The following is a 21,552-nucleotide window of genomic DNA, read 5'->3' as shown; positions in this document are numbered from 1 at the left end:
AGCTGTTCCTTAATGTATACATATTTCAAAATAACCTATTATGCATGATAAAGAAACAGAGTTCTCTGAATTCCTAAATCTAAAAATTAGTTCTCTATCCCAATGCAATAGATGGCAATAACTGCTTTCCCTGAACATCTAGACTCTGTGGGCTACCACAGGGATGCGGGAAGCTTAGGATGGGTGGATGTGGATGGGGAGAGGACTGGAAAGTGGCTTTCTTCCCCTTAGCCTGCTCAACTTCAAGGCAAAATAGGGGGAGCTGAGCACTTCCGGTGGATGGCAGGGAATTCAGTTCAAGAATGGAACTATCTCCGTAATAGCACTGTGGTATGAGACAGACCTTGAGATGGAGATACTGACTCATCCTGTAGATAGTTGTAGTTCTTCATCCTAGCCTGGTGTCATCCATCCATCCACCTAGCCATCATTCATCCATCCATTCGCCTGTCATCGTCTGTCTGTCTGCCAGTCTATCTATCCTCTATCTGCCTATCTTATCTATCATCTATCTATCCATCCACCTAGCCATCATTCAGCCATCCATTCACCTATCTATGTATCATCTATCAATCTATCTATCTCACTCTATTTATCTATCTCTTAATATATCTATCCACCTATCAATCCAACTTCTTATCTACCTATCTATCTAGCCATCCATCCATCCACCCATCCACCCGCTCATCCATCCATCCACGTATCCATCCATCCATCCACCTCTCCACTCATTAATCCATTTGTTCATCATTCATTCATCCAACCATTCAGTTATCTATCCATCCATCCATTCATTTGTTCTATCTATCTATCTATCTATCTATCTATCTATCTATCTATCTATTCATCCATTCTGTCCATCTATCCAGCCCATTTATCTGTCTATCCATCCATTCATCCATTCCTCTATCTATCTATCTATCTATCTATCTATCTATCTATCATGTTATATATTTATATATCTACCAGTGTTATGCAATCGATCACTTATCGTTCGTCTACCAAATCAATTTTATCCACCTATGTATATGTCTATCATCTACCAGGGTATCATCTAAGATATTTATATCTATGTTTATCACCCATCTGCCATCTGAATGATTACTTATTACGTGTATGTCAATTATGGATTAGCTATCTCTAGATTGTATACATATATAGATATGTATATCTATCTATCTGTAGATAGTTTTGTATCTTTTGTGTATTCATATTTATCTCTGTTACCTATCACATAGCAGTTATGTATTATGTATCTACCAATCATCTCTCTCTGATCTATTTTCATCTGTTCATCCACCAAATCACCTTTCTGAGTTTTGTCTATTGATATATGTAAAATATTTTTGTCGGTCTATGTTTATCATCCATCTATATTTGTCTATATCTACTTTCTTGTCTGCCATGGATCATTTTTGTCTATTATCTGTTTGTCAATCAATCAAATTTTCCATCTATTGTCCTTCAGTCTATTTTATTTATCCATATCTATCTATGCCTATCTTTCATGGATCATCTATCTAATCTATTATTTATCATTTTCATGCACCTACATGTATCATCTATTAATCTATAACAAATATGTATATCTACCTATGTCTGTCCACTGCTTATCTCTCATTATCTAATTTATGATCTATATTCTAGCTATATGTCAGATGTCTACCAGCTATCAATTTATCTATAATCTGTTATCATTAGTCATCTACATAGGTATAGATCTATCATTTATCAATCTTTTGATCTATCTATTGATAAGTCATCCCTGTGTCTACTCACTGATCCCTGTTGACAACTTACACTACGTTATTTGTAGTTTCAGTTTCTAGATTCTGGTTACCCACTCTGAACCATAGTCCAAAACAATGAAATGCTATACGAATAAATTCTAGACATTAAAATATACCATGTTGACCGTAGTTGATAATGATATTGTACTGCATACTTGAACCTTGCTGAAATAGTACATCTTACTCAATAGCAACACACACACACACAGTATATGAGCTGATGAGCTTGAGAATTGGCTTTACTGTAGTAATCACTGCATTATGTAGATCAAAATATCCCACTGCCTGCTTTAAGTACAGGTAATTGTTTATTTGTCTGTTATAGTTCAATATGACTGGGGGAATAGTGAAATATAAAGAAGAATAAAAAGTAAATAGAAGAAGAGTTCTTAATGCTAAAGAGTTGTAAATAATTAGGAATTGAAACAGTAGAAACATTATCATAGTATGCTCAATATGAGATGAATATGATATATAATGAAATAAAAAATGCAATAGAGCAAAAACCACTCATTAAAAGCTGAACTCTATTACAGTACTTCATCAATACCAAAAACTTCAATTGCATCATAGTCACATAAAACATAGAAAAAATAATAAAATTGTTATAATATATAATTAACAAGTAGTACTATGCAAAAATAGCAATGATAATTTAAGTCAGGGTGAGATTTAATTTTTGAAAAATGGAATTGGAGAGAATAATTCCCTAATTAGTGGGGAGGGGAGTTTAAAAAGATCATGATGTGATATGTATATTCACCAAGTCCTAAGGATGAATGTATTTAATATGGATTGGAAAAAATATACTCATACAAAAAAGTAGGAAAATAAAAATCCTATTTCCATAAAGAAAATATAGCATCTAAATGATTGAAACAAAACCATTGGACACAGAGAAATATTGATAGGAATATAACTATAAAGGCATACGTTACATATATTACTTTCTGAGTTCGAGATTTCAATAAATGTCATAGTTACAATGAGTAAATAGGAAAATATTAGAATTCAAACCGTCATTTCAAATTATTATTCCACAAATATATTTGCATATATGTATATCCATATAGACAAAAATAGATAGGTATATATATATATGTCATCAATTTGCATTCATATAAGGCATATAGCCATTACCTAAGTAACTATAGATATTGTTTCTATGTGGTAAACTTCAACAAATCTGAAAATGTAGAAATTTTACATGCTGTATATTGAAACCATAATCCTCTAAAAGTGGAAAATAGCCATAAATAGCACAAAGCTATTAGTAATAAAAAGCTATAAAGTAATAAAAATATTACTTAGAAATTAAGAAAATTTGAGATATTTTTGTGTTCAAAGAAAATGTCAAATCTGACCTCTAAAGTATCAGAAATTAATTGCAGTGATAACATGACACCACCAGCAGGTACACAGAGAGAAACACAGGTCTGACTCCTGTAGTATTTAGGAGAAAGGAGAGCGATAAAGGGAAATCAGTGTTTATTTAATTGAATGAAGGAATAAAATATGGCAAAAATTAATTATGCAATAAGATGCATCAGATAGGGACACAGATCTTTTGAAAATGGGAAGGGGACCAAAAGATGAAGGGAAAAGTGAGGGAGGAGAGAGGAAAGACCAGGAATGAAGCTAGGTTCTGAGCATGCACGCACTTGCTGTGAGGAATGCCACCAAATGTACCACAAACATGTTCTAATAAAAACGTTTTAAAAAATTTAAAGATACATCAGCTACAGTCTGCATCTGATGAATTGTAGAGAAAGATGCGACCACCAAAATTATAAAAAGAAGTGTGGAGAAATTTATATTAGGCTTGACATGATGGCCCAAGCCTTTAATTCCAGAATCCCAGAGGCTGAGACAGGAGGAGCTCCATGAGTTTGAGGCCATCCCGGGCTACTTAGTGAGTTCAGAACCAGCTAAACTACATAGACAGACCTTGTCTCAGAAAGGGAAAAAAAAGCCACTTAAAGTCTATGATGCTTAAATGGAAACAGAAGAACCAGATGATGTCGTAGCATATAAGATTTCCTGAATTTCATGGAAGAAAAACCAGGAAATGTAAAATGTAAATAGACTAATTTTCATTCAAGAAAATGCAAACTGATTAAAGATCTATCATAGAAATTTGCACTGGAAATATGCTGTTTCCTGAGTGAACTGCGACTCAAATTTAAAGAAGAATCATAATTGTGCTTTTTTTGGGGGATGCCGGGGGTTGAACTCCAGGCATTTGTGCTGAGCTACATTCTCAGCTCTCATTAAATTTTGTACTTGATTGGTTGCTTTGAAACAATCTTTTGCTGTTGTCCATGCCTGTCTTGAAATTGGAATCCTCCTGCCTCAGCTTCCCAGAGTGTTAGGTTGACAGCTGTGTGTCATCCTGCCCGGCTGAAAAATCCTCACCTTTATGTTCTCTAAACTCTTGTGTCCCCCAGATAATAATGAGAAGCCCCTAAGATCCTGATGGGGAGACTCGGAATAACTGAATAGCACACACACAGTGCCTGGGTCCTCAATTCAGAGCACAGCTCCGCATTTCCTGGTGTCACTTGAGGGTCTTCGTGGGTCCAGAGAGAAGAGAAAGTGGTTTTCATTCCATCGTGACTAATTATTACTTCACCCATTCTAGTTCAGAGCTGGAGTTCTTATCAAAAAAAGCCCACAGCAAATCATGAGTGTGTTTTCTTCCTCTGACGCCATTTGCACTGACAGAATAACGGGAGAACAAGATTACTAGTCCTCAACCAGTGTCGCCTGACTTTTTTATTGTTCTTGTTAAAGGATGAAGGAAAACAAGACTGGTGTGTTTATAAAGGGAAGGCTGGAGCTTTTTGCTGGCCTGCTGTGCTGAAAACCTCCCACATTTCCTCTAACTCTTTGGAATCCGAAGTAAATGCTTTCCAGGCATTCAAGACCCCATCTTTTATGACCCAGGGAAGAATTTCAGATCTGGGGCCAGGCACCCTGGAAATCTCCATGCCCAGTTGGACGGTAGCTCGGATCTCAGTTGCTAAGAGGCAAAAGTGAACACGGACAAAAGTGAATGGTGACCATTTGGCTTCAGGGGGATGAGTTTTATTACCCTTCCAAAAACGACGATTCATTAACCAAATGGCTGCTCACCTGTAGCTCACAGCTTCTAAGAGACCTGAACACAAACTGTCCCTAGTTTTCTTTTTTTGGTAGTATAACTTGTCTTAAAACTGAAGAGAGTCACACAGGAACACACAGATATCCAGGGAAATTTTATCTATCAACAGAATTATATTTAAACCTCCATCCTGCTAATGATGTTAGGGTTAAGAGAGGTCATAAGTGAAAGTACTCACTAGGTAATCCATAGACGAGTATATAGCACTTTGGGAATGGGTGTAGTACTGAGATAACTCAAGATCTCTAATTATACAGATGCCCTCGTAATCATCTAAAACCTAGTGACAGTCTGAGGGGAAATCCCCGATATGGCTAAGCAGAGTTCCCTTGAAAAAAAAGGATGAACTGGAAATATGGAATAGTTTCAAAACGGAACCCAGCAGAGCACTACTCTGCCATAGAAAAAGATAAATTTGACTCAGGAAAATGGAGGCACCCTGAGACCATGAAGTTAATTGAAATAAATCAGACACACGAGCTTAAATATCTCGTCAACTCTCTTACTGTAAGAGAAACCCAAATATAAATGAAAAGCAAAATAAAAGAGAGGTGTTAGGAAATAGGGAGACAGATGTTTTGCAGAAGGGAAGACAAATAGATGGAGGGAAGAGGGAGGGAGAGGGAAGGAAAAGCATGAAAAAAGAATTAAAAGGCTACATATATTATGTGGCTAAATATATTATATATGGCTATGTATCATATGTGGCTCTATATTATATATGGGTATACAAATTACATATGGCTATATATAATATATATTATATATGGCTATGTATGTGGATATATATATAATATATATATATAATATAGCTGGGGATTTAGCTCAGTGGTTCTGGCACCGGCCTCGCAAGTGCAAGGTCCTGAGTTCAATCCCTGGTACCAAAAACAAAAACAGTGAAATATGTATATCAGGTCCCCATGGAGAATGTGATCATTAGACCCTGCAAACATGAACTAATAAAAGTTAAAATTAAAAAATAATGGCTATCATGCAATAGCTTATCCAAGGCAAGAAAGTTTTATTATTGCATCAATGTAGGCCTAGAAAATACCCTTCAGAATAATAATGTTGTCACCTTAAAATACCAAGGCATACTATGCACATATACCAATTCCCCATGATACATGTGTGTATGATGTATGACAGATATATATATTAATAAAAGAAGAGAGGGAAAAGAGAATTCAACACACACCACACACACACAGACACACACACACACGCACAAGATTTTTGTAAATGCTAGTTACCATCTAATGCTAGTTACCATCCTAAAAAAAAACTACTAAGCTAACTTCAAAGAGAACCAGGGAATAGATAGGAATTCTTTTTATTCCATTATTACCCAAGCACTTCTGAAGTTTGAGTCAAGTGCACTGAAAGCTGTAAACAAAAAATTTGCTATGACTGCTGGAAAGAAAAAAAAAGAAAAGATAAGCTAGAACGAAGTGAGAATACATTAGTTGATAATATGAAAGTTTACCTGACAAAAGGTGCGAAAATCCCTCTACAGGAATAAGGTGATTTGGGAAAATAGGTGAATACAAGATAAATAAATAACCATTATCAGCTTTTTAATAAACAGTAACAAGAGGGTAAGAGGAACGGTGGGAAGAGTGTTTTCAAGACCTAATCATTCTTTTTTTTTAAAGTTAGGCATGGACTTAGTAGGAGAGGAGGGAGAAAAAAGAAAAGCTTGTGAAATCATGCTCAAAGACAACAGATAAATCAATAGACACTGCTCTTCTGGTACATTCCCCCTTCCATTAGGTAAAATATTTAAATTAATTTTTTCCCTGTACTGGAAATTGACTCCAAGCCTTTTCCAGTGAGCACATACTCAAACTATTATTTATTTATTTTTTACTTTGAGACAGAGTTTCACTAAGTCACCCTAATTTTAAATGTATAATCCTCCTGCCTCAGCCTCCCAGAGTGCTGGGATTGCAGGTGCATGTCAATGTGTATGGCTTAAATTTAGTTTTTATCTGATACATGGGAACATAAATTGTGTATAGCAATAGGGTAATATGAAGTGGCTCCTCCTCATCCTCCTCCTCTTCCATCTCTTCCTCAATGTCCTTCTCTATCTCCTCCTCCTCCATCTCCTCCTCCTCCATCTCCTCCTCTTCCATCTCCTCCTCCATCTCCTCCTCCTCTTCCATCTCCTCCTCCTCCTCCATCTCCTCCTCCATCTCCTCCCCCTCCATCTCCTCCCCCTCCATCTCCTCCCCCTCCATCTCCTCCTCCTCCATCTCTTCCTCCTCCTCCATCTCCTCCTCCTCCATCTCCTCCTCTTCCATCTCCTCCTCCATCTCCTCCTCCTCCATCTCCTCCTCCTCCATCTCCTCCTCCATCTCCTCCTCCATCTCCTCCTCCTCCTCCATCTCCTCCTCCTCCATCTCCTCCTCTATCTCCTACTCTTCCATCTTCTTCTCCTGCATCTCCTCATCTCCTCCTCCTCCCTCTCCTCCTCCTCCATCTCCTCCTCCTCCTCCATCTCCTCCATCTCCTCCTTCATCTCCTTCTATACTTCTTTCTGTGTTTTGTTTTCTCTCTCTCTCTCTCTCTCTCTCTCTCTCTCTCTCTCTCCATCTCAGTTTCTCTTCCTCCTTCCCACTTCTTAATCAAAGTATAAGCTTTACAAGGAATAAATGCACTCTGCATTCTTTCATGATACTGCTTACCGGGCAGCACTTGGCACTGCTGAATTTGGTGATGAACCCACAATTATTCACACAGGTGTAAATACACTAATTATACATCAAAGAGAAAAAGTTGACACAATCCTTGTGTACAATTTCATAAATGTATACAACGCATCATATGTATGCATATACAGCTATCTGTAAATAGTCTCCCTACTTTCCTTGCTTTCCACTTTCCTGTCTTTCTCTTTTCTTATTCAAATCAATGCTTCACACAATTTCTCATTTCTCCAGGTAGATCCTTAAATCACAGCATCAGTTCTCCAAGCACATGTCTCTCTCACATTTAACAAGGTGTCAATTGCAAGATAGACATAATTTCATTATTGTCAATTATCTGCTACAAAATCATGAATGTATTGTGAAATCATTTGTGTATGTCACTGATCAGAACACCCAGTCCATGAGAAGTGGTGACTCTTTTTTCAAATTCATTTTCCTGTTTTATTGGTAAATGTTTGAGATAGATAATAAGTACTGGCATCTTGGGAATTGGGCCGTGTGCATTTCATGTCTTAATGATGATTTTAAAAATATGTGTCCCAAATCTTCATGTGATGAATGCCCCATGCTCCTCTTGGGGAATGGGACTCAGACTCCATGCACCTTGGAGATCTGTATGTTCCAACAGGGCGATGAATGTACGTTGCTCAAGGAAAAATAGAACTGAAGGAATAGAGCTCACCCCAAATCTCCTCTGCTTCCGTTGCCTCCTGTAGAGCAGAGGGAAAATGAGTAAAAACTAACCATCTTGAGACCCTAATGTTCAATGCAGTAAGTCAGACACAAGCTTAAATATGGCATGGTTTCTTTTCTAAGAGAAACTCAAAGTATAAAGAGAGAGCAAAATAAAAGGTCATGATAGGGAGATGGGTTTTTCTCAAAGGGGAAGGGGACAAACAGATGGAGGAAGAGAAGGGAAAGAAATGAATGACGCTGTGTTCTGTTCATGCACCAATTCCACACAAGGAATATCAACATTATGCAGTGTAAAAATGGACTCAAAAATCAACCAGTAAATCAATACCAGACTCAGTCACTGAGGTGCCTCGGAGGCACTGATGTCCACCTTAGTTCTAGCAGATTTTTCCTGTGAAACAAGGGATTCACTTATCCAAATCAACCAGCCAAATTGCTTACACTGAATTTTGTGTATGGAATATAGATTGATGACCCAAGATTCATTTTACATTGTTTTTTTCCAGTACTGGGAATGGAACTCAGGACCTTGCGTTTGCGAGGCAGACGCGGTGTCACTGAGCTAAGTCCCTGGCCCTAACATTTTTCTTTTTTAAATGATGGAGAAATAAGTAGTTGAGAAGGAGAAGGACATTCTGTGACAGGCAAAAACTGATATCATACCCAATTTTCAGTGTCCTGAAATAAGCACTACCATCTGTGTCCCTTGACCTGTCTGTTGTACCTTCTTGTGTTGTACAAAGCATAGCAGAGTAGCAGTGAGAGACTACCTAAAGCTAAAAGCTTTAGGATTGGGCCATTTACAAGGGAAAAAAGGCCTACAGAAATATTTTTGCCAGTCCCTGCTCTAAGGAAATCTGTTTAGATTATAAGGCCGTACCTATGATTTACTTGGTACAACAGAAGAATAGAAAATACAGCTGGCTTCTCTATTTTAAGCACCATAGGGAATTGAGATGACATAAATAGAGCAGAAATTCTTTCTAAATTTGGAGCATCGCACTATACATATTCAACATGCTTTAAGCAAATGCAGGACTCTAATCTTAGTGAAAGCTCATATACACATTGATCTTTTGCAAAAGGAACTTTTCCTCTCCCCCTTCTTGCATCCATTCTGAAAATTCTACTCTGCACAGTGATGTCCAGTGGAGCACAGAAGGTGTCTATAAAAAGAGCATTTCTAAATTCCCCGTGGAAGGCCTTCCCGGACAGCCTGACCTTTGCCAGCAACCTCTTGGATCTCTTTCAGGCCCCTGCAACCACACAGCACGTGGCCTATGGCTTTCTTTTTAAGGAGATAACTTTTCAGTTGGGTGCTGCAACTCAGCAGCCGCCAGGAGACAACGATTTTCAGGCTGGGTCAGCAGAGGCCACTCCTGGATTGATCTGTTATTGTTTAACCTAAATGGCACTGTGGCCGTCCATCTACTGAGGCAAGCCACGCTTTGGATGGAAGCTGCTCTGAGGTTTTCATTATACTTTCAATTGCACAGTGCAGAGTGGGTTAGCAGGTGTGATGTGACTCACAGAAACAAAAGCTCAACGAGGAAGGCGCTTGCATGCAAATTTCTTATATTCTGTACTGCTGGATGTTGCTTACAGCTCTGACACTTTTCTAGGTGGAGCAGAAGAGGGAAAAATATGAGATTGAAAGGGAAGGTACAGAGTGATGTTTGCCAGGGGCTGGAGGGTAGACAGATTGGGAAGATGTTGGTCAGAGGATATCGAATTTTAGTCAGGAGAAATTAATTCATAAGATTAAGTTTGGCTCCTGGTGATTATAGTTAACGATAAAATATTTTATACTTGAAAATCACCTAGAGTAGTTTTGAATTGTCATTATCACAAAAAAGACAGATACGTGAGAAAATTGGTACATTGAAAAACTTGATTTTCTATTCCATGTGCATTTGCTGTAAGAGTTGAAAATGTACCAAAGTCTGAAGCTGATTCGAAGTCTAAACGCAATTAGCATGTAGAAAACATCGTCCCGTTTTGTGATTGCCTTTAGCTGTCCTGCTGTGGCCAGAGCAATGTCCTAAACAGACTCAAAACTTCTATGTTTCATAGTCATTTTGACCTTGAGGGAGAGCTAGAAATCTCATATTTCCAGATCCGGAGAATAAGGCGGATGCTGACACAGCATTGTGTGTTTCCGAGCTGCCTTTCCGCTGGACGGCCCTCAGCAGAGCAGTCACCGTGTTTGTGATCACACCTGGTGAAGGCCTCAGGAAAGAGGACTCCAGAGCTGCTGCAGAAAGCAGCAAGGATGGTAGGATGAGTGTGTTCGAAGTGAGAAGTTTTGGAGGAACATTAATGACAATGTGTCTTTTTGTGTAATTATTTTATTTCTCTAAACCTTCAACATATATTTTGATCACCTCTTGTAGAATAGCTAGATGGACAGGTGACAGAAGGGTATAACTCCATTGGGTATAAGTTAACTTGCAAAAGAAATAATACAACTGGAGAAAAAGGTAAAAATATTTTGTAGACAAGGGCTACTTCTTTCAATGTATGTTAAAGTAAATTTTAATATTGTGGCAAAAATGCAAAGACTGAATGACAAAGTATGTGCACAGAGTTAACAGCTGCATGTTTGAATCACACACATAGTAAAAAAGTTACTAAGTATTGAATATATGTACAATTTCACCAGAAATATGATAAAAAATTAAAACTAAAGTATCAATGATCTGTTGTTAAATTTGCAAAAGAACGAATGTTGGACATCTCCTTCTGATGAAACTATTGAGAATTCTATCTTGCCTACATCGAGCATTTTAATTCAAGATGGACATAGTTTTTGAAAGGGGGTTTGGAAACTCTTACCAAAATTGATCTATCTGTCCATCACTATCTCTCCATCCATCCATCCACCCATCTATCCATCCACCCACTCATTCATCCACCCATCCACCCATCCATCCATCCATCCATCCACCCACCCATCCACCCATGTACCATCCATCCATCCATCCATCCACCCATCTATCCATTCATACATATATCTGTTTCATTGCTCCACAATCTCACTCTTAGGAAATCATTTTAAAAACACATCTCTAATTTTCAATGTTACATACCCCAATATCTTTACTGAAAAATACACAAAAACTATAAAAATAGCTCATTATGGGATATTATGTGTCCTAGCAATAATATGTTATACAGCAAGAAATAGAGTTGTTTAAAATGAAGAAGGTATCAAAATCCTTATGGCTGAAAGGCACCAATTTTATAATTTATTTTCAATGGCTTTTTTGGTGACAAAAAGAAAGATCAGGTAAGAAGTTGGTGGTAGGTAAATAGATAATGAGAACTAGATTGTAGGTAATAGATATGGATGATGGAATATTATTAATAAAATGAGAGAAAAATTCCATAACTGTTTATTGAAATATTCCTTTGTGGTTTATTATATACATAGCAACATTTAAATAAATAATATATTATGTTTAAGTCACAATAAGAGCAAATACTGAAGTTTCCACACAATGAATAGAAATAGAAGTAATTTATATCATTGATCATTATATCATCTAGTAATCATAAATATAGAAACAACTCAAATTGAACAATGTAACCTTAAACTGATACTTAAAAGTCAATTGGAGTAAATAAAATACAATGCATTAGCTATCACTTTGAACATGAATGGCTTATATTTCCTGTTTAAGAAAAAGCAGAAAATGTATCCCCTCAAGTTTTAAGATTAGTCAAATTACTTAAATTATCGTTCATTAGGAATATACTTAAAGCATATGTGTAAAGCTGCATATTAAGCGGACAAGTATCCACCAACGAACATACATACAAATAATGTAATAAGAGAATTTTAATATGAGATAAGGCAGAGTTCTAGGTTAAGCACAGTAAGTTGATTGAGAAGAAGGTTTTTAAGAAGTAGAGATCCACTTTCTGATTTTTTATTTCAGTTCTGAGGATGAAACTCAGAGATTTCGCACCCAGTTACAGCTCCATACATTTTTATTTTGTTAGGTCACTAAGTTGTCTGGGCTGATCTCCAACTTGCGATCTCCCTGCCTCAACGTCCTAGAGTGCTGGGATTATAGACATACGTATCATGAGTTTGTATATTAACATTAGTAATACGTGTGTGTGTGTGTGTGTCTGTGTGTGTGAGGAATAATCATACATTGAAAATAACATCATTGCATTCAGACACTACTGGAGGCTTTGTGAAGGTTGGGGTAGATATAAAATGAAACTAAGAATACAGAGAAAATGAACACAGTCATAAATAACCAGCTTGCTTTTGTGTGCCCATTCATGTCCATGAGGAGCGACCTTTCAGAAAGAGGGTCTACTCTTTAATATACCAAAGGAGGCTGCACAAAATCCAATACTTCAAGTCAGGCGTGGTGGCACTTGCCTATTATCCCAGCACTCTGGGAGGCTGAAGCATGAAGATCACAAGTTAAGTCCAGCTAGGGCAATGTAGTGATTCAGTAAGACCCTGTGCCAAATAAATATTATAATGATAGATAGTAAAAATGGCTGGGGATGTAGCTCAATGCAAAGGCACTGAGTACAATTGCTTTTGCCAGAACAATAAGAAAGAAAGAAAGAAAGAAAATATATCCTTTTTGGTTAATAAAAATAAAATGGCATCTAAATAAAAATTAAATCAGCAACTTCAGTAATTAAATTACATGCTTCCTAATAGCGCTTCTAAAGAAGGAATGCCAAGTGAATTTGGTCTATATACCAAAGTGATATCCGAAGATGATGAAGTCTTTCAGGAGATTTCCTGATATTTCCCCCCAAAAAGAAAAACTCATGGAGAGCAAAAAGAAGTATAACTTCGACTATGCCCACTCTATGTCAGGCTACTCCCACTCTTCAATATTTAAGTCTTAAAAACATTCTCCAAATTCCAGACATTTATTTTTTAAGTTAATTTTATTGGTATTCGATATACACAATGATCACGTTCATCATAGGGCATTTGTACCTGTACATGATACATCTTGATTTGTCTTTTTCCATCCCCCCCTCCACTCCCTTCAACCCTTCTTCCCCTCATTTATAAAAGCTTTGTTTCATTTTTTCCTTCGAGTCTCTTCTCCACTTTTCCCTTCTTTCTTTCCCCCTTCGCCTCTCTCCTATTCCCCTTCCCACTTGAACCATTTCTTCCTCCTTCTCAATATCTATCATGCATTTTGGCCTTCATTTTTTCTGTCATGCTACTAAGGAAAGATGCTTGGGCAGGAGAGATACAAAGAGTTGAGAACAGGAAAGAGGGGATGTATCTTACCAATCAGTTATTGCACTGTAAGACTAGTCTAAATTACTTTTTAAAACACTAGCTGCAATAAAAAGTGGGAATGTAGCCTACTGTAATTATTATGTTGGTGTAGGAACAGTGGAAAAATCATCACTGTTTTGTTGCAAAATGGCCACATAGCTTATCTGTGATTTTTTTCATGTCTGTGTTCTGAAATTAGTAGACACACTGACTTAATGAGCTTTATGAGATTACAGGGATTTTCCTCCATGGGACATTTGGATATATTTGTGCATGAATTGGTCAGCTTTCTGCTGCTAGCCCCAAGCATCCAACACATGCAGTCCAAAAGAAGAGAGGTTTGTTTCATCTCATGGTTTCCATCCATGGTTGGCTGGCTACAGGGGAGAAACATCATGGTGGCTGGGCCTGGTGGAAAAAGATGCTCACATCATGGAAGCCTGGAATCAGAGAGAGAAGGGAGAAGTGGGGGAGGGAGAGAGACCCTCCCAGGTCTCACCCGCAGTGATCCACCTCCTCCGACCAGGTCTCTCCTCTCATTGCAAAACCTAATCCACTGTATGGCCCGCATGATCCATTGTCTTCAGATATCCTTTCCTCCCAACACAGGAGATGACGGGGAAACATTCTGGCTCCAAACTGTATCACTGATTCCAGAGTCCATTTAGGTATGAGGAGGACACAGAACTGAAGATGAAGAAGGGCAAGGCATCGCATACATACTTGTAATCCCAACTGCTCAATTTATGGCATCTAGTGGGCAAGGAAGATTGGATGAGTTTGAGAATATGGCACCAGCTCTAGATATATCCCCAAGGCCATGTCTCTATGAGAAACCCAGACACACTGAGAAGTGTGGTTGGCCAATCATCTAGTGGCCGCTCAAGAAAATCCATGTGACGATACCACACAGTTTAACTCTCTTACTATTCTTGTGAGCTCTTTGAGCGAAGGTCACATATCTCTTTAGAATCTCATTGTCAGGCATGGCAAATGATTGGGTTGCTGGATTGGCAAGGTCTCTCTCATTTGTAACTTTATCTAAATCCAACAGAAAACAATGGGGTTATTGTACATTTTGAAAAGTGGGACACTTGACATTCTTCCCTCTGTGCAACATTTGGCATTGGAGAGATACAATTTAATTTATTTACTAATTTTCAGTCCAGGAGTTCCCTACGCTAACCTTTCCCCTACTCCTTTGATATCCCAAGGACATTGGGTCATTTGATAAAAAATGGAAGCACATGTTTAGATAATTGCTTTCAGGCTACATAAAGTCTCTCTTATGGTTCATTTATGAAGTACTCTTTTTATTTCTTCCTGCCCAGCCAAATTTAAAAGTGTTGGTTTTTACACATGTGTGTCCTATTTATTTCACTTAAAGAGTATGGCCTCAATATGCATCCATTTAGCTATAAATGACTCTAGTTTCTCATTCTTTACGGCTGAATAGTACTCCATTTTATAAAAAACCCACATCTTCTTTATCCAGCTTCCAGTTGATGGACACTTGGGCTGTTTTGAGTGCTAATTAATTTAACATCTCAACTAACTGAGAGATAAACTTTGAAAAAATCTAAAGAAATAAAATGACAGAATTCTGAATGTATATATTGTGGATCCTTTTATATTTCAGGTTGATGTTCCCAAAGCGTGTTTGCATTTTATTGTATTTTCATAATATGCTCCCTCCAAAGCCCAAAGAGAATGGAAATGTAACCATGCGGAGTCCTTCTGGCTGTATCATGAAAGAGTAGCTCAGAGTAACAACCCACAAATATGATTCTGAAAAGCTATTTTTCCAGCATCTTGGAACCTATTAACAGGCCATGTGCTTTCAGTCCAGGGAATACGTATGAAGGATGCTGTAATTATTGCCGTATTCCATAAGTAGCTTGGTGACCGTCAACATGAAACACCACGATTCTACCTAACAAGGTGAGAGCGACAGTGTCTTGTTCCGTAAACAGTTTGGATATGCATTGCATTCTTCCTTTATTTGGCCCAATGCCTTTTATCACAGGACCATCTTACACAATTTCAGATATTCCACACTTAAGCTGTTCTGAGAAAACAGGGTCAATTTTGATGTCAGCTCAAGAATAGCCTGTTATTTCTTTCCGTGGTTTTTATTGATTTTAGTATTTAGTCTGTTACAGCTCAGGGCAGAGTTGAATGCCTCAATACACATTTATTTCATTAGTAGCTAATTCTCTGCATACTGTTATTCAAACTGCGAGTTCATGGGATTTTTGTTTGTCATGCAAAAACAAAAGTTAGGCCTTATTTCTCATCAATGACAAAGAGAGAGATTGTCCCTAAGTTAAAATATTAACATTTTTGATGGGACCCATGGTGCATTATTAAAGCACTTATTATTGGAACCACTGTGGAAATCAGTACGGAGATACCTCAAAGAACTAGGACTGGAACTCCTATTTGACCCAGCTATTCCCCTGCTGGGTATCTTCCCCAAAGAATTAAAACCATCATACCACAGTGGTATATATGCACCCATGTTTATAGCGGCACAGTTTGTAATAGCTAAAGCTTGGAAACAGTCCTAATGCTCATCAACTGGAGACTGGATAAAGAACATGATTTTTAAAAAATAAAATGGAGTACTACTCAGCCATAAAGAATGAGAAACTAGAGACATTTATAGCTAAATGGATGCATATTGTGCATTAATCAGTTTTCTTGTTGCAGGACACAATACCCAGCACCCGCAACTTAAAAGGAAAGAGGTTTAAGTTGGCTTAGGTTTTAAGGGAATTCAGTCCATGGCCAGCTGGCTCCAAGGCAGGAACATCATGGCAGAAGGAAGTGGTAGAGGAAATATGCTTGGCTTATGGAGGCTGAAAAGCAGAGCAGGGCTACAGTGCCAGAGAGGAAGAGGCGAAGGACTAGATACACCCCAAAGTCGCCCCTGTGTGCCCCACCTAGATACAACCAGAAGTGAGCTTTACTGATCCTCTACAAGTCACCCAAGCCAATCTTCTGACACTCTACCCCAGCTGCCACAGGACATTGCATAGTTACATGGTTAATAGTTTCAAGTCAGTACTTTTCCCCTGACATTCGGGGCCATCAAGAGAAACTTCTCAATCAAAGTTCTACATGACATTGTTTATTTGCTTTTTATGTGGGGCTAAAAGAAACTATCACTGAATACTCAACTCGGTTCAGTTATCTATCAATTATCATACTGGTATCACTTCAGTTGGTAGAGGAAGTTAATTTTCATGACCATTAATGTTCTTTCAGTTGTCAGTGATATTCCTTGATATGTTGGCCCAAGCAATCTTACCAGGATCTCGTGCACTCATTGCAAAGATTCAGTCATATATTTTTCCAACTCACTGGTGAGCCACAAACATTAACACTTGGACCCGCCCTCTCTTCTTCTAAACCAGCTTACACAAAGGAAAAGGCTATGAGATCTATGTAAAACAGAAAGGGAGGGAGTGCAGTTACCAACTAAGTATCCTGGAGGAAGGCAACAATGCTCAGGGTTGTAAAGGAAGCAGTTAAAGACAAAAGGGCAGGTCATGTTTCCTGATGTTTCTTTTGAATACGTTTTCGTGGCATAGGTCAAAGAAGTGGATTCAGATTTTCCTGACATGTGAAAAAGAATTGTGTAAGGTAATGCAGAAGGGCTTTGGCAAGACTTGTCTTGTCCAATATGACTGCCATTCGCTATAAATGGTAACTTAAGTTAATTAGAATTTGTCACGACAAACAATTCAGTTGCTGGATGTGTCGCCATCTTTCAAATGTAGCCAACTTGGCTGTTGGGTACCATGTTGGATGGCTGAAGAATAAGAGCATTTCCATGAGGTAAAAAGAGTTGGCTGGGATAGTGCTGGTTCAGGAAAAGAGATGAGAGTAGAGATTTAAAAAAATGATTAATGTTTAGTGTGATCTCCAATGCGAAGACATGGCAAGGAAAGGTCTGAACCGGTCATATTAAGGTAAGATGAAGTAAAGGCAGTACTGACCACAAAATATAACTCCTTGACGTTTGATGAGACAGTAGAGACAGAATGGCACCTCTCTCCTTTCCCTGAAACAGGTCACAGACCCAAACATGGGAGCGACATAAACACACACACAAACACACACACACGCACACACACAGGTTCCTCCTCAGACTCTCATATCTGCAGGTTCCCGGGTCACATATATCTTGTATTAAATATAGTGTTAAACATATGTGTTGCTGTCATCTTCTTCAATTTGTTGTTGTTGTTATAGTATCTTTAATTGATGCATCAGAAAACAAGCCTTTCCTACATCAGTCAAATATAAATATGACACATTCACATTCTTCACATATCTATTTCTATCTATATCTATCTATCTGACTATCATTGATCTCCATCCATCTGTCGATCTACCTACCATCCAGCTATGTATGTATGTATGTATGTATGTATGTATGTATGTATGTATCTATCATTTATCTCTATCCATCTATCTAACTACTTATCATCCATCTATCTTTTATCTATTTATCTATCTTCTATCATCTATCTACCTATCATCCATCCATCAATCTGACTATCATTTCTATCATCTATCCATCTGTCTATACTCTTTCATCTATCTATCTATCATCCATCCATCTATCAATCTATCTTACTATCCTATCTATCTATCTTTTGCACAAAATTATACTAGGAGTAATTGCATTAAAATTGCACCAGAAAGAATTGCATTAAATTATACCAGAAGGAATTATTGTTATTGAGGAATATACTATTATTTTTTCAGACCCCAAAGTAATAAATCCTGCTGCATAGAAAGATAGTGGCTCAGGCTCATGAATGTGATACAAAAAGTACATTACCGAAACAGAAACAATGGCATTAAGCCTTCAACAACTGGCTGTGAGTGGAGGCTTTTACTTACCCAAATATTTTGAAGGAATCAAAATTACGTTTTGATACAAAACCACCCAAAAATGTGCTTTCTTTAATGTTTCCCAATTTATAGTTTGAAGTCTCCAGAGTTGACAACCATGGCCATTTAAAAACCCTCCCCTTTTTTAAAGAAGGATCCCTGAGATTTGCAAGTTTATATTCTTTTTTCAATTAAAATAAAAGAAACAACCAAACAAAAACCTACTGTTGAATTCCTACCTAAAGATGTTTCAGTTTTATTAAGCAGAACATTCTTCTCATGATATCTAGGTATGAATATCATTGGGATAGTCAATAATTAAAAAATAAAACTAATGTTGATAGTGTATTGCACATCAAATTAAAGCAGATATATAATAATCTCATTTTTCTGCATTGATTGACCTAACAGATACTTAACTTAAAAAATATATCTTCAATAAACTAGTTCTTTAGGAAAATTCCCTATAGAAGACAGTGTGGAGGAACATGGATTGATTTTTTTTAATGAAGCAATTTATAGTCATTGTAATTGCAGCTCACTGAAAGTTTTATAAGTAAAGATTATTTTATATTATTAGGTAAGCACTTCTGGGTGAGGAAATTCCTCAAATAACTCCTACATGATGGTGTTTTTTGATGCAACATGTTTCATTTCATATAACATTTTGTTATAAACTCCACGAGACCATTAATAAAATATGTTGCTTTGTTTTTACTGCAGAGAACCTGGGGGATAAAAAAGTTGATGGATTAAAAAGTTTCACCCTACTTGACAGAAATTTAACCTATTCCTGAGAGAGACTGAAATTGCTTATCAGTTTTGAGGGAGAAATCCCGGTGCCTGCATTGGCTTGGACAAAATAAAAAGGAATATCTAAACAAATATTTCTAACTGTAAGTTTGAAAATCTGAGTTTTCTACTGTAGAGGGAACCTAGTGTGTGCAATTTTGTGTTGGGAAACGATTCCCTAATAGATGACGCTTGGATCTGAGGCCATTAAATAGCAAACCTAGCTGTTTTGACGTTTATTATCATAATCCTTCATCTTGTGCAAGGGAAAGAATCACAGTGGGAACACAATTGTATTCTTTAAAGTACAGAGGTGAGGAATTCTCCTTGGTCTCAGCTCCCTGGTGTTCTAAACAAAAATATAAGGAGTATTCAGTGTTTAGTGTCTGTATTTTTCTCATCATGTTATTCAAGATAAACCATAGGGCTGTTATTCTTATTAATTTTTTAGCATAGTTGAGAGGACCCTGGCTTCTGAAGTCTATTAAACACACTTGAAATCACTAAAATTTGATTAATGACAGTAATTATATGTCAAGGACACTGTTCAAGAGAGCAATCATTCTTTAATTAGTTAATAACATGAGTGAAAATATGCCATCATGCCCTTCAGAGAACACTCAATTTGAGGATAAAAATGGATTATCTTCTGCTGTGTGTGACAATGACTTAAGGTATGGTTTTAATACCAGAAACTATTCAACTCCTCAACAAATTTATATTGGCTACTGAAAACCAATTATGGTTCTTGCTATGGGAGCTGCAAGTCATGAATAAGATAGAGGATCTTTGAGGCTGGAACTTTATTCAAAATAAATATGTGCATATATTATGTAAATGTGTGGCATAAATGTGATTTATGAAGCTAACACAAGAACTTGCAGTCGTCAAAAAAAGAAAATATTCCTCTCTTGTTATGTAGAGGAGGGAAGTTCATTTCTTTGTCATGTTGGAAAACTAGCAACTACACTTAAATCATTGCAACATTAGAGAAAATTGTCTAGTGAGATCTACAAATGTTTGGGATCCAGGAGATGCACAATTATCTACAAGCAGCCAGAAATTGTAGAGATGTGTTTTGCGTTCACCAATGGATGAATTGATGAAGGAACTGCCATATATATAATTCAGCCATAAAGAGGAATAAAAGTCACAGCATTTGCATGAAAATGGATGGGTCTTCAGAACATCATCTTATGTGAAAGAAATAAGACATCCCTCGTTCCTGGGTAGGAAGAATCAATATAGTGAAAATGGCCATATTTCCAAAACTGCTATATAGATTTAATGCAATGCTGATTGAAATTCCAACAATATATTTCACAGAACAAGAGAAAAGAGTCCAAAAATTCATTTGGAACAAGAAGAGACCTAGAATAGCTAAAGCAATTCTGGGCAACAGAGACATGGGAGGGGGTATCACAATCCCCAATTTGAAACTATACTACAAAGCTACTGTGATAAAAACAGCATGGTACTGGCAAAGAAACAGACCTGAGGATCAATGGAATAGATTAGAAGATGCAGCAACAACTCCAGAAATACTCAGCCACCTCATCTTTGACAAAGGAGCCAACCACCCTCAGTGAGTAAAGATAGCCTGTTTAATAAATGGTGTTGGAAAATCTGGCTTTCAACCTGCCAAAGGTTAAAACTAGATCTATATCTATCACCATGCACTAAACTAAGATGGAAGTGGATTAAAGATCTAAATATTAAAACAGAAACACTAAACTTGCTGGAAGATAATTTAGGTAGAACACTTGAAGATAATGGCATAAGAAAAGACTTTATGAACAAAATCTCAGTAGCACGGAAACTAGCACAAAGAATCAGCAACTGGGATTTCATCTTATTAAAAAGCTTCTGCACTGCAAGAGATACCACCAACAGAGCTAAGAGACAACCTACAATGTGGGAAAAAATTTTTAGCAGCTTTACCTCAGACAAAGGACTACTGCCTAGAATATATAAAGAACTGAAAAAAATCAGACCCCTCAAATTCAAAGACCCAATTCAAAATTGGGCATCTGAAATGAACAGATATTTCTCAGACAAAGAAGTAGAAAGAGCAAATAAACATATGAAAAATGTTCAACATCACTGGTCATTTGAGAGATGCAGATGAAAACAACACTGAGATTCCACCTCACTCCAGAAAGAATGGCTGCTATCAAGAAGTCAACCAATAACAAATGCTGGTGGGGCTGTGGG

This window comes from Heterocephalus glaber, unplaced genomic scaffold (genome assembly GCF_053883595.1).
Source record: "Heterocephalus glaber isolate CG9 unplaced genomic scaffold, H.glaber_assembly_v1.0 deba00001072, whole genome shotgun sequence".
NCBI classification, from domain to species: Eukaryota; Metazoa; Chordata; class Mammalia; order Rodentia; family Bathyergidae; genus Heterocephalus; species Heterocephalus glaber.
This window is presented reverse-complemented; position numbering follows the sequence as displayed.